This window comes from Nothobranchius furzeri, chromosome 5 (genome assembly GCF_043380555.1).
Source record: "Nothobranchius furzeri strain GRZ-AD chromosome 5, NfurGRZ-RIMD1, whole genome shotgun sequence".
Lineage (NCBI taxonomy): Eukaryota > Metazoa > Chordata > Actinopteri > Cyprinodontiformes > Nothobranchiidae > Nothobranchius > Nothobranchius furzeri.
The window spans coordinates 48,114,668-48,129,924 of record NC_091745.1 but is presented as its reverse complement, the minus strand read 5'-3'; positions in this window follow the sequence as shown (position 1 = coordinate 48,129,924).

Genomic DNA, 15,257 nt, shown 5'->3' with positions numbered 1-15,257 from the left:
TTATAGTGATGACAGCCACTAAGTTTCGTGCCGATCCATTTAGCCGGTTCAGCAGTATAATTTCTTCCCAGTTATAGCGCCCCCTATTGTTTAATCAAGTTGAAAACCAGGGCATACACTTGAATTGACCTTAGGTATGACTGTTATGAACAGCTTTGAAAAATGTCAAAATCTCTTGAAGTTACGCTAAAAAAACTTTTTCATTCCCAAAAAATTATTTTAAAAAATCATATTTAAAAAAATAAGCAAATTATCGAAAATCCCTTCACATCTTTTGGTCAGCCGCTCCTCCTCTCTTGTCAGGGAAAGTTTTGATGTGATTGAGTTTGACGGCCGGGAGGAGTTAACGAAAGTACGTTGTACTTACTATGCAAATTTCTACTAATTTGCATAAGTTTAAAACATTTTTTAAATTACTCATCTAAATTTGACTGACTCAAAGAAAACATTGGAATAGATCATTTGTTTTTTTACAAAAGAAATGGGGAGAAACATGCCAAAAATATTTTTGGGGTACCAGAGCGCCACCTATTGGACAAAATTCAAAAAATTTTCTGTGATTGTAGATGTCACGATGACTGATATGAATTGTAATTTTCTGTATAGAATATGTATTTTTCATGAGTAAAAGGGCGAAAATTTTTAAAGCCTATAAGCCACGCCCACTTTTTAATCATTTTCAAAATATAGCTTAAGGGTCCGACGATTAACATATGTGCCAAGTTCTGTGGAAATCCATCAAGCCGTTTAGCTGAAACAAACTTTTTGACTCTTTAGCGCCCCCTATTGGTGAATCCAAACAAAATGGGGTAGATAGGACTTACCGCTCATACTTTGTAAGGTTCTAGAGTCTCATCAATTTATTTTGAGAAATGGTGAAGATATCATCAATTAACACATGTGCTAGCTAGCTCACTGATTTTGACATGGTGTCATTAGCCCAATTTTCAATATTTCTGCATTTTTCTTCATCACAACAACTTAGCCTAGTCCGTAGATCACATGTACGAAGTTTGAAGTTGATTCGACGAAAAATGTCGAATAGGTGATTAAAACTAAGTTTTGCATTTTTTGCGATCTAGCAAAAAATCTAGTTAGGCGGAAATGGGCGTGGCCAATACAAAAAAGATGGAGAATCAATCAAGGATCATGTGCATATAAAGTTTTTGACTGTAGGACCTACGGTTTGGGAGCTAGTAGCTGAAACGTGTTGACCTCTGCAATAGCGCCACCTAGGTGACCCGGGGTCCAAATTTTCGAATCTGAGTAGCGGTCAGGATTTTCTATCAGACTGCCATGTCAGATTTTTCCTTGCAATTTCAGGCTCTTGCGCCCATACAGACACAGCGGAGAAGAATAATAATAATAAATAACTAGAACTGCAAGCAGTTATCAACGGGTTCCAAGCCCCCAGCGCCAGTCGCCCACCCGCCCCGCCCTCAACTTCGCCAGTCCTCACGCGGTCCCGCCCCAAAAACACGTTCTCCCGCCGGCGTCCCGTCAGCTCACTTCAACCGGCGCAATGAAAGTAACACTCAGGATACGTCATTAAACCTGCAAATCCTATACACATCTTTCAGAGGCATGGCTGACTTCTCAATCGTGATTACAATGGAATTCCACTGTTTCCTTATTAAAGAACGTGAAGATTTAATGAGTGAGATTATCAAACAATAATCTATACATCAACAGAATATTACAAACAACATAAATACTTGATAATGTCTTTAGATTTAATTGATTTTCAACAAAAACAATGAGTTTCATTTTGTGACTTACTGACCAAATGTTTCAAAAAATCATGAAAAATACATAACTCATCATAAAATTACCAAAATATTCTCACATGGCAGTGTTGACATGTGGAATAATATGATGTTGTTTTTAAATCAGTAGACTCAAAGCTTTTTTGAAGAAAAATCAGTAAATATAACTGTAAGGGTCACAGTCAAAATTAAAATATTCATAAAAAAATAGTGCTACTTTCTAAAATTTATAGAAAAATCTCAGATCACCATAGGTACATGTTGAATGTTGTAATTGGTTTATATTTACTGTATACCTAAAAAACTTTCTAACAAAAATTAATTACGTTGTTGTCCAACTATACAGAAAAACTGGCAAAAAGTTAAAAAATCATTAAAAATCAATGCTTTCGTACAAAAATCTCAAAATATTCCGAGATTGCCTCTGTGATGTGAGAATTCTTTTTATATTTTTGTTGGGGTCATAAATGTAAAATTGTACCTACAATAAAATAATATTTGCGTTAGTTGCTGTAGACAAAAATATGTCCTATAATTAAACACAAGGGGGAGCTCAAATCAAGACGACATTTTTTTTTGTTTCATAAACCACCTAAGAGTGAACTTTATGGCAAATGTCAAGAAGATTGTGAAAACAGAATTTGCGCTACAATTGCTAGCCTAAAAATGTATTTTTGTAAATTTAAAGCGCAAACATCTTCGTGGAGCTGCGGTTTTCAATATCTAAGCTCATGGCTATCCAGTTAACATAATCTGGAAAACGTAGCTTCTTACATGAAAATAATGATTTTTAGGAAATTTTTCAAATTTGAAATTTTAAATGATCATAAACCACGCCCACATTGATCAATCATTACCATATTGATAATGTAGTCTTAAGACTCTACAATGATGACAACCACTAAGTTTCGTGCAGATCCATTTAACCAGGTCAGCAGTATAATGTATTGCTATTTATAGCGCCCCCTATTGTTTAATCAAGGTGAAAATCAAGACATACACTTGAATTGACCTTAGGTTTGACTGTTATGAACAGCTTTGAAAAATGTCAAAATCTTTTGAAGTTACGCTAAAAAAACTTTTTCATTCCCAAAAAATGATTTAAAAAAATCATAATAAAAAAAATAAGCAAATTATCCAAAATCCCTTCACATCTTTTGGTCAGCCGCTCCTCCTCTCTTGTCAGGGAAAGTTGTGATGTGATTGAGTTTGACGGCTGGGAGGAGTTAACGAAAGTACGTTGGACTTACTATGCACATTTCTGCTAATTTGCATAAGTTTAAAACATTTTTTAAAATACTCATCTAAATTTGACTGACTCAATGAACACACTGGATGAGATTATTTGTTTTTTTACGTAAGAAATGGGGAGAAACATGCCAAAAATATTTTTGGGGTACCACAGCGCCACCTATTGGACAAAATTCAAAAATTTTTCTGTGATTGTAGATGTCACTATGACTGATAAGAATTGTAATTTTCTGTTTAGAATATATATTTTTCATGAGTAAAAGGGCGAAAAATTTTAAAGCCTATAAGCCACGCCCACTTTTTAATCATTTTCAAAATGTAGCTTAAGGGTCCGATGACTAACATATGTGCCAAGTTCTGGGGAAATCCATCAAGCCGTTTAGCTCAAACAAACTTTTTGACTCTTTAGCGCCCCCTATTGGTGAATCCAAACAAAATGGGGTAGATAGGGCTTACCGCTCATACTTCATAAGGGTCTAGAGTCTCATCAGTTTATCTTGAGAAATGGTGAAGATATCATCAATTACCACATGTGCTAGCTAGCGCGCTGATTTTGACATGGTGTCATTAGCCCAATTTTCAATATTTCTGCATTTTTCTTCATCACAACAACTTAGCTTAGTCCATAGATCACATGTACGAAGTTTGAAGTTGATTCGACAAAAAATGATGAATAGGTGATTAAAAGTAAGTTTTGCGTTTTTTGCGATCTAGCAAAAAATCTAGTTAGGCGGAAATGGGCGTGGCCAATACAAAAAAGATGGAGAATCATCCAAGGATCATGGACATATAAAGTTTTTGACTATAGGACCTACGGTTTGGGAGCTAGTAGCTAAAACGTGTTGACCTCCGCAATAGCGCCACCTAGGTGACGCGGGGTCCAAATTTTCGAATCTGAGTAGCGGTCAGGATTTTCTATCAGACTGCCATGTCAGATTTTCCCTGGCAATTTCAGGCTCTTGCGCCCATACAGACACAGCGGAGAAGAATAATAATAATAAATAATAAATAATAAATAATGAAAAATCCGTAGAAAAACAATAGGGTTCCCTGCCCTTTGGGCTTGGAACCCTAATAAATAATAAATAATGAAAAATCCGTAGAAAAACAATAGGGTTCCCTGCCCTTTGGGCTTGGAACCCTATGCAGTTATCAACGGGTTCCAAGCCCCCAGCGCCAGTCGCCCACCCGCCCCGCCCTCAACTTCGCCAGTCCTCACGCGGTCCCGCCCCAAAAACACGTTCTCCCGCCGGCGTCCCGTCAGCTCACTTCAACCGGCGCAATGAAAGTAACACTCAGGATACGTCATTAAACCTGCAAAGCCTATACACATATCTTTCAGAGGCATGGCTGACTTCTCAATCGTGATTACAATGGAATTCCACTGTTTCCTTATTAAAGAACGTGAAGATTTAATGAGTGAGATTATCAAACAATCATCTATACATCAACAGAATATTACAAATAACATAAAGACTTGATAATGTCTTTAGATTTAATAGATTTTCAACAAAAACAATGAGTTTCATTTTGTGACTTACTGATCAATTGTTTTAAAAAATCATGAAAAATACATAAATCATCATAAAATTACCAAAATATTCTCACATGGCAGTGTTAACATGCGGAATAATATGATGTTGTTTTTAAATCAGTTGACTCAAAGCTTTTTTGAAGAAAAATTAGGAAATATAACTATAAAGGTCACAACAAAAATTTAAATATTCATAAAAAAATAGTGCTACTTTCTATAATTAGGAGAAAAATCTCAGATCACCATAGGTACGTGTGGAATGTTGTAAATGGCTTATATTTACTGTATACCTAAAAAGTTTTCTAACAAAAATTAATTACGTTGTTGTCCAACTACACAGAAAAACTGGTAAAAAGTTAAAAATTAATTAAAAATCTATGCTTTTGTACAGAAATCTCAAAATATTCCCAGGTTGCCTCTGTGACGTGAGAATTCTTCTTATATTTTTGTTGGGGTCATAAATGTAAAACTGTACTTACAATAAAATAATATTTGCATTAGTGTCTGTAGACAAAAATATGTCCTAAAATTAAACACAAGGGGGAGCTCATATCAAGACGACATTTTTTTTGTTTCATAAACACCTAAGAGTGAACTTTGTAGCAAATTACAAGAAGGTTGTGAGAACAGAATTTGCGCTACAATTGCTAGCCTAAAAAATGTATTTTCATAAATATAAAGCGTAAACCTCAACATGGAGCTGCGGCTTTCGTGACATAAGCTCTAGCCTATCCAGCTAACAAAATCTGGAAATCTTAGCCTCTTACATGCAAATAATGATTTTTAGGAAATTTTTCAAATTTGAAATTTTAAATGATCATAAGCCACGCCCACTTTGATAAATCATTACCATATTGACAATGTAATCTTAAGACTCTATAGTGATGACAACCACTAAGTTTCGTGCAGATCCATTTAGCCAGTTCAGCAGTATAATTTCTTCCCAGTTATAGCGCCCCCTATTGTTTAATCAAGTTGAAAACCAGGACATACACTTGAATTGACCTTAGGTATGACTGTTATGAACAGCTTTGAAAAATGTCAAAATCTTTTGAAGTTACTCTAAAAAAACTTTTTCATTCTCCAAAATTTAAAAAAAAAAATCATATTAAAAAAAATAAGCAAATTATCCAAAATCCCTTCACATCTTTTGGTCAGCCGCTCCTCCTCTCTTGTCAGGGAAAGATGTGATGTGATTGAGTTTGACGGCCGGGAGGAGTTAACGAAAGTACGTTGGACTTACTATGCAAATTTCTACTAATTTGCATAAGTTTAAAACATTTTTTAAAATACTCATCTAAATTTGACTGACTCAATGAACATACTGGATGAGATCATTTGTTTTTTTACGAAAGTAATGGGGAGAAACATGCCAAAAATATTTTTGGGGTACCACAGCGCCACCTATTGGACAAAATTCAAAAAATTTTCTGTGATTGTAGATGTCATTATGACTGATATGAATTGTAATTTTCTGTATAGAATATGTATTTTTCAGGAGTAAATGGGCGAAAACGTTTAAAGCCTATTTATAGCCTATAAGCCACGCCCACTTTTTAATCATTTTCAAAATATAGCTTAAGGGTCCGATGATTAACATATGTGCCAAGTTCTGTGGAAATCCATCAAGCCGTTTAGCTGAAACAAACTTTTTGACTCTTTAGCGCCCCCTATTGGTGAATCCACACAAAATCGGGTAGATAGGGCTTACCGCTCATACTTCATAAGGGTGTAGAGTCTCATCAATTTATCTTGAGAAATGGTGAAGATATCATCAATTACCACATGTGCTAGCTAGCACACTGATTTTGACATGGTGTCATTAGCCCAATTTTCAATATTTCTGCCTTTTTCTTCATCACCACAACTTATCTTAGTCCATAGATCATATGTACGAAGTTTGAAGTTGATTCGACGAAAAATGACGAATAGGTGATTAAAAGTAAGTTTTGAGTTTTTTGCGATCTAGCAAAAAATCTAGTTAGGCGGAAATGGGCGTGGCCAATACAAAAAAGATGGAGAATCACCCAAGGATCATGTACATATAAAGTTTATGACTGTAGGACCTACGGTTTGGGAGCTAGTAGCTGAAACGTGTTGACCTCCGCAATAGCGCCACCTAGGTGACGCGGGGTCCAAATTTTCGAATCTGAGTAGTGGTCAGGATTTTGTATCAGACTGCCATGTCAGATTTTTCCTGGCAATTTCTGGCTCCTGCCCCCATACAAACGTAGCGGAGAAGAATAATAAATAACTAGAACTGCAAGCAGTTATCAACGGGTTCCAAGCCCCCAGCGCCAGTCGCCTACCCGGCCCCGCCCTCCACTTCGCCAGTCCTCACGCGGTCCCGCCCCAAAAACACGTTCTCCCGCCGGCGTTCGTCAGCTCACTTCAACCGGCGCAATGAAAGTAACACTCAGGATACGTCATTAAACCTGCAAAGCCTATACACATATCTTTCAGAGGCATGGCTGACTCCTCAATCGTGATTACAATGGAATTCCACTGTTTCCTTATTAAAGAACGTGAAGATTTAATGAGTGAGGTTATCAAACAATGATCTATACATCAACAGAATATTACCAATAACATAAACACTTGATAATGTCTTTAGATTTAAAAGATTTTCAACAAAAACTATGAGTTTCATTTTGTGACTTACTGAACAAATGTTTTAAAAAATCATGAAAAATACATAAATCATCCTAAAATTACCAAAATATTCTCACATGGCAGTGTTAACATGCGGAATAATATGATGTTGTTTTTAAATCAGTAGACTCAAAGCTTTTTTGAAGAAAAATTGGGAAATATAACTATAAAGGTCACAACAAAAATAAAAATATTCATAAAAAAATAGTGCTACTTTCTAAAATTAGGAGAAAAATCTCAGATCACCATAGGTACATGTGGGATGTTATAAATGGCTTATATTTACTGTATACCTAAAAAGCTTTCTAACAAAAATTAATTACGTTGTTGTCCAAATATACAGAAAAACTGGTAAAAAGTTAAAAATTCATTAAAAATATACGCTTTTGTACAGAAATCTCAAAATATTCCCAGGTTGCCTCTGTGATGTGAGAATTCTTCTTATATTTTTGTTGGGGTCATAAATGTAAAACTGTACTTACAATAAAATAATACTTGCATTAGTGGCTGTAGACAAAAATATGTCCTATAATTAAACACTAGGGGGAGCTCAAATCAAGACGACATTTTTTTTTGTTTCATAACCCACCTAAGAGTGAACTTTGTGGCAAATTACAAGAAGATTGTGAGAACAGAATTTGCGCTACAATTGCTAGCCTAAAAACGTATTTTCGTAAATATAAAGCGCAAACCTCTTTGTGGAGCTGCGGCTTTCGTGACATAAGCTCTAGCCTATTCATTTAACACAATCTGGAAATCTTAGCCTCTTACATGCAAATAGTGATTTTTAGGAAATTTTTCAAATTTGAAATTTTAAATGATCATAAACCACGCCCACTTTGATCAATCATTACCATATTGATAATGTAGTCTTAAGACTTTATAGTGATGACAGCCACTAAGTTTCGTGCCGATCCATTTAGCCGGTTCAGCAGTATAATTTCTTCCCAGTTATAGCGCCCCCTATTGTTTAATCAAGTTGAAAACCAGGGCATACACTTGAATTGACCTTAGGTATGACTGTTATGAACAGCTTTGAAAAATGTCAAAATCTCTTGAAGTTACGCTAAAAAAACTTTTTCATTCCCAAAAAATTATTTTAAAAAATCATATTTAAAAAAATAAGCAAATTATCGAAAATCCCTTCACATCTTTTGGTCAGCCGCTCCTCCTCTCTTGTCAGGGAAAGTTTTGATGTGATTGAGTTTGACGGCCGGGAGGAGTTAACGAAAGTACGTTGTACTTACTATGCAAATTTCTACTAATTTGCATAAGTTTAAAACATTTTTTAAATTACTCATCTAAATTTGACTGACTCAAAGAAAACATTGGAATAGATCATTTGTTTTTTTACAAAAGAAATGGGGAGAAACATGCCAAAAATATTTTTGGGGTACCAGAGCGCCACCTATTGGACAAAATTCAAAAAATTTTCTGTGATTGTAGATGTCACGATGACTGATATGAATTGTAATTTTCTGTATAGAATATGTATTTTTCATGAGTAAAAGGGCGAAAATTTTTAAAGCCTATAAGCCACGCCCACTTTTTAATCATTTTCAAAATATAGCTTAAGGGTCCGACGATTAACATATGTGCCAAGTTCTGTGGAAATCCATCAAGCCGTTTAGCTGAAACAAACTTTTTGACTCTTTAGCGCCCCCTATTGGTGAATCCAAACAAAATGGGGTAGATAGGACTTACCGCTCATACTTTGTAAGGTTCTAGAGTCTCATCAATTTATTTTGAGAAATGGTGAAGATATCATCAATTAACACATGTGCTAGCTAGCTCACTGATTTTGACATGGTGTCATTAGCCCAATTTTCAATATTTCTGCATTTTTCTTCATCACAACAACTTAGCCTAGTCCGTAGATCACATGTACGAAGTTTGAAGTTGATTCGACGAAAAATGTCGAATAGGTGATTAAAACTAAGTTTTGCATTTTTTGCGATCTAGCAAAAAATCTAGTTAGGCGGAAATGGGCGTGGCCAATACAAAAAAGATGGAGAATCAATCAAGGATCATGTGCATATAAAGTTTTTGACTGTAGGACCTACGGTTTGGGAGCTAGTAGCTGAAACGTGTTGACCTCTGCAATAGCGCCACCTAGGTGACCCGGGGTCCAAATTTTCGAATCTGAGTAGCGGTCAGGATTTTCTATCAGACTGCCATGTCAGATTTTTCCTTGCAATTTCAGGCTCTTGCGCCCATACAGACACAGCGGAGAAGAATAATAATAATAAATAATAAATAATAAATAATGAAAAATCCGTAGAAAAACAATAGGGTTCCCTGCCCTTTGGGCTTGGAACCCTAACTAGAACTGCAAGCAGTTATCAACGGGTTCCAAGCCCCCAGCGCCAGTCGCCCACCCGGCCCCGCCCTCAACTTCGCCAGTCCTCACGCGGTCCCGCCCCAAAAACACGTTCTCCCGCCGGCGTCCCGTCAGCTCACTTCAACCGGCGCAACGAAACTAACACTCAGGATACGTCATTAAACCGGCAAAGCCTATACACATATCTTTCAGAGGCATGGCTGACTTCTCAATCGTGATTACAATGGAATTCCACTGTTTCCTTGTTAAAGAACGTGAAGATATAATGAGTGAGATTATCAAACAATGATCTATGCATAAACAGAATATTACCAATAACATAAATACTTGATAATGTCTTTAGATTTAATAGATTTTCAACAAAAACTATGAGTTTCATTTTGTGACTTACTGACCAAATGTTTTAAAAAATCATGAAAAATACATAAATCATCATAAAATTACCAAAATATTTTCACATGGCAGTGTTAACATGCGGAATAATATGATGTTGTTTTTAAATCAGTAGACTCAAAGCTTTTTTGAAGAAAAATTGGGAAATATAACTATAAAGGTCACAACAAAAATTAAAATATTCATAAAAAAATAGTGCTACTTTCTAAAATTAGGAGAAAAATCTCAGATCACCATAGGTACATGTGGAATGTTGTAAATGGCTTATATTTACTGTATACCTAAAAATCTTTCTAACAAAAATTAATTACGTTGTTGTCCAACTATACAGAAAAACTGGTAAAAAGTTAAAAATTCATTAAAAATCTATGCTTTTGTACAGAAATCTCAAAATATTCCCAGGTTGCCTCTGTGATGTGAGAATTGTTCTTATATTTTTGTAGGGGTCATAAATGTAAAACTTTACTTACAATAAAATAATATTTGCATTAGTGGCTGTAAACAAAAATATGTCCTATAATTAAACACAAGGGGGAGCTCAAATCAAGACGACATTTTTTTTTCTTTCATAAACCACCTAAGAGTGAACGTTGTACCAAATTACAAGAAGATTGTGAGAAGAGAATTTGCGCTACAATTGCTAGCCTAAAAATGTATTTTCATAAATATAAAGCGCAAACCTCTTCGTGGAGCTGCGGCTTTCGTGTCATAAGCTCTAGCCTATCCAGTTAACACAATCTGGAAATCTTAGCCTCTTACATGCAAATAATGATTTTTAGGAAATTTTTCAAATTTGAAATTTTAAATGATCATAAACCACGCCCACATTGATCAATCATTACCATATTGATAATGTAGTCTTAAGACTCTACAATGATGACAACCACTAAGTTTCGTGCAGATCCATTTAACCAGGTCAGCAGTATAATGTATTGCTATTTATAGCGCCCCCTATTGTTTAATCAAGGTGAAAATCAAGACATACACTTGAATTGACCTTAGGTTTGACTGTTATGAACAGCTTTGAAAAATGTCCAAATATTTTGAAGTTATGCTAAAAAAACTTTTTCATTCCCCAAAAAATATTTAAAAAATTCATATTTAAAAAAGTAAGAAAATTATCCAAAATCCCTTCAGATCGTTTGGTCAGCCGCTCCTCCTCTCTTGTCAGGAAAAGTTGTGATGTGATTGGGTTTGACGGCCGGGAGGAGTTAACGAAAGTACGTTTGACTTACTATGCAAATTTCTACTAATTAGCATAAGTTTAAAACATTTTTTAAAATACTCATCTTAATTTGACTGAGTCAATGAACATACTGGATGAGACCATTTGCTTGTTTACTAAAATATTGAGGAGAAAAATGCCAAAAACAATTTTGGGGTACAACAGCGCCAACTATTGGACAAACTTCAAACTTTTTTCTGTGATTGTAGATGTCACTATGACTGATATAATTTGTAACTTTCTGTATAGAATATGTATTTTTCATCAGTTAAAGGGCAAAAAATTTTAAAGCCTATAAGCCACGCCCACTTTTTAATCATTTTCAAAATATAGCTTAAGGGTCCAATGATTAACATATGTGCCAAGTTCTGTGGAAATCCATCAAGCCGTTTAGCTCAAACTAACTTTTTGACTCTTTAGCGCCCCCTTTTGGTGAATCCAAACAAAATGGGGAAGGTAGGGCTTACCGCTCATACTTCATAAGGGTCTAGAGTCTCATCACTTTATCTTGAGATATGGTGAAGATATCATCAATTAGCACATGTGCTAGCTAGCGCACTGATTTTGACATGGTGTCATTAGCCCAATTTTCAATATTTCTGCGTTTTTCTGCATCACAACAACTTATCTTAGTCCATAGATCATATGTACGATGTTTGAAGTTGATTCGACGAAAAATGACGAATAGGTGATTAAAACTAAGCTTTGCATTTTTTGCGTTCTAGCAAAAAATCTAGTTAGGCGGAAATGGGCGTGGCCAATACAAAAAAGATGGGGAATCATCCAAGGATCATGTACATATAAAGTTTTTGACTGTAGGACCTACGGTTTGGGAGCTAGTAGCTGAAACGTGTTGACCTCCGCAATAGCGCCACCTAGGTGACGCGGGGTCCAAATTTTTGAATCTGAGTAGCGGTCAGGATTTTCTATCAGACTGCCATGTCAGATTTTCCCTGACAATTTCAGGCTCTTGCGCCCATATAGTTTTAGCGGAGAAGAATAATAATAAATAATAAACTAGAACTGCAAGCAGTTATCAACGGGTTCCAAGCCCCCAGCGCCAGTCGCCCACCCGGCCCCGCCCTCACCTTCGCCAGTCCTCACGCGGTCCCGCCCCAAAAACACGTTCTCCCGCCGGCGTCCCGTCAGCTCACTTCAACCGGCGCAATGAAAGTAACACTCAGGATACGTCATTAAACCTGCAAATCCTATACACATCTTTCAGAGGCATGGCTGACTTCTCAATCGTGATTACAATGGAATTCCACTGTTTCCTTATTAAAGAACGTGAAGATTTAATGAGTGAGATTATCAAACAATAATCTATACATCAACAGAATATTACAAACAACATAAATACTTGATAATGTCTTTAGATTTAATTGATTTTCAACAAAAACAATGAGTTTCATTTTGTGACTTACTGACCAAATGTTTCAAAAAATCATGAAAAATACATAACTCATCATAAAATTACCAAAATATTCTCACATGGCAGTGTTGACATGTGGAATAATATGATGTTGTTTTTAAATCAGTAGACTCAAAGCTTTTTTGAAGAAAAATCAGTAAATATAACTGTAAGGGTCACAGTCAAAATTAAAATATTCATAAAAAAATAGTGCTACTTTCTAAAATTTATAGAAAAATCTCAGATCACCATAGGTACATGTTGAATGTTGTAATTGGTTTATATTTACTGTATACCTAAAAAACTTTCTAACAAAAATTAATTACGTTGTTGTCCAACTATACAGAAAAACTGGCAAAAAGTTAAAAAATCATTAAAAATCAATGTTTTCGTACAAAAATCTCAAAATATTCCGAGATTGCCTCTGTGATGTGAGAATTCTTTTTATATTTTTGTTGGGGTCATAAATGTAAAATTGTACCTACAATAAAATAATATTTGCGTTAGTTGCTGTAGACAAAAATATGTCCTATAATTAAACACAAGGGGGAGCTCAAATCAAGACGACATTTTTTTTTGTTTCATAAACCACCTAAGAGTGAACTTTATGGCAAATGTCAAGAAGATTGTGAAAACAGAATTTGCGCTACAATTGCTAGCCTAAAAATGTATTTTTGTAAATTTAAAGCGCAAACATCTTCGTGGAGCTGCGGTTTTCAATATCTAAGCTCATGGCTATCCAGTTAACATAATCTGGAAAACGTAGCTTCTTACATGAAAATAATGATTTTTAGGAAATTTTTCAAATTTGAAATTTTAAATGATCATAAACCACGCCCACATTGATCAATCATTACCATATTGATAATGTAGTCTTAAGACTCTACAATGATGACAACCACTAAGTTTCGTGCAGATCCATTTAACCAGGTCAGCAGTATAATGTATTGCTATTTATAGCGCCCCCTATTGTTTAATCAAGGTGAAAATCAAGACATACACTTGAATTGACCTTAGGTTTGACTGTTATGAACAGCTTTGAAAAATGTCCAAATATTTTGAAGTTATGCTAAAAAAACTTTTTCATTCCCCAAAAAATATTTAAAAAATTCATATTTAAAAAAGTAAGAAAATTATCCAAAATCCCTTCAGATCGTTTGGTCAGCCGCTCCTCCTCTCTTGTCAGGCAAAGTTGTGATGTGATTGGGTTTGACGGCCGGGAGGAGTTAACGAAAGTACGTTTGACTTACTATGCAAATTTCTACTAATTAGCATAAGTTTAAGACATTTTTTAAAATACTCATCTTAATTTGACTGAGTCAATGAACATACTGGATGAGACCATTTGCTTGTTTACTAAAATATTGAGGAGAAAAATGCCAAAAACATTTTTGGGGTACAACAGCGCCAACTATTGGACAAACTTCAAACTTTTTTCTGTGATTGTAGATGTCACTATGACTGATATAATTTGTAACTTTCTGTATAGAATATGTATTTTTCATCAGTTAAAGGGCAAAAATTTTTAAAGTCTATAAGCCACGCCCACTTTTTAATCATTTTCAAAATATAGCTTAAGGGTCCAATGATTAACATATGTGCCAAGTTCTGTGGAAATCCATCAAGCCGTTTAGCTCAAACTAACTTTTTGACTCTTTAGCGCCCCCTTTTGGTGAATCCAAACAAAATGGGGAAGATAGGGCTTACCGCTCATACTTCATAAGGGTCTAGAGTCTCATCACTTTATCTTGAGATATGGTGAAGATATCATCAATTAGCACATGTGCTAGCTAGCACACTGATTTTGACATGGTGTCATTAGCCCAATTTTCAATATTTCTGCGTTTTTCTGCATCACAACAACTTATCTTAGTCCATAGATCATATGTACGAAGTTTGAAGTTGATTCGACGAAAAATGACGAATAGGTGATTAAAACTAAGCTTTGCATTTTTTGCGATCTAGCAAAAAATCTAGTTAGGCGGAAATGGGCGTGGCCAATACAAAAAAGATGGGGAATCATCCAAGGATCATGTAAATATAAAGTTTTTGACTGTAGGACCTACGGTTTGGGAGCTAGTAGCTGAAACGTGTTGACCTCCGCAATAGCGCCACCTAGGTGACGCGGGGTCCAAATTTTCGAATCTGAGTAGCGGTCAGGATTTTCTATCAGACTGCCATGTCAGATTTTCCCTGGCAATTTCAGGCTCTTGCGCCCATATACTTTTAGCGGAGAAGAATAATAATAAATAACTAGAACTGCAAGCAGTTATCAACGGGTTCCAAGCCACCAGCGCCAGTCGCCCACCCGCCCCGCCCTCAACTTCGCCAGTCCTCACGCGGTGCCGCCCCAAAAACACGTTCTCCCGCCGGCGTCCCGTCAGCTCACTTCAACCGGAGCAATGAAAGTAACACTCAGGATACGTCATCAAACCTCTAAAGCCTATACACATATCTTTCAGAGGCATGGCTGACTTCTCAATGGTGATTACAATGGAATTCCACTGTTTCCTTATTAAAGAACGTGAAGATTTAATGAGTGAGATTATCAAACAATAATCTATACATCAACAGAATATCACAAATAACATAAATACTTGATAATGTCTTTAGATTTAAAAGATTTTCAACAAAAACTATGAGTTTCATTTTGTGACTTACTGACCAAATGTTTTAAAAAATCA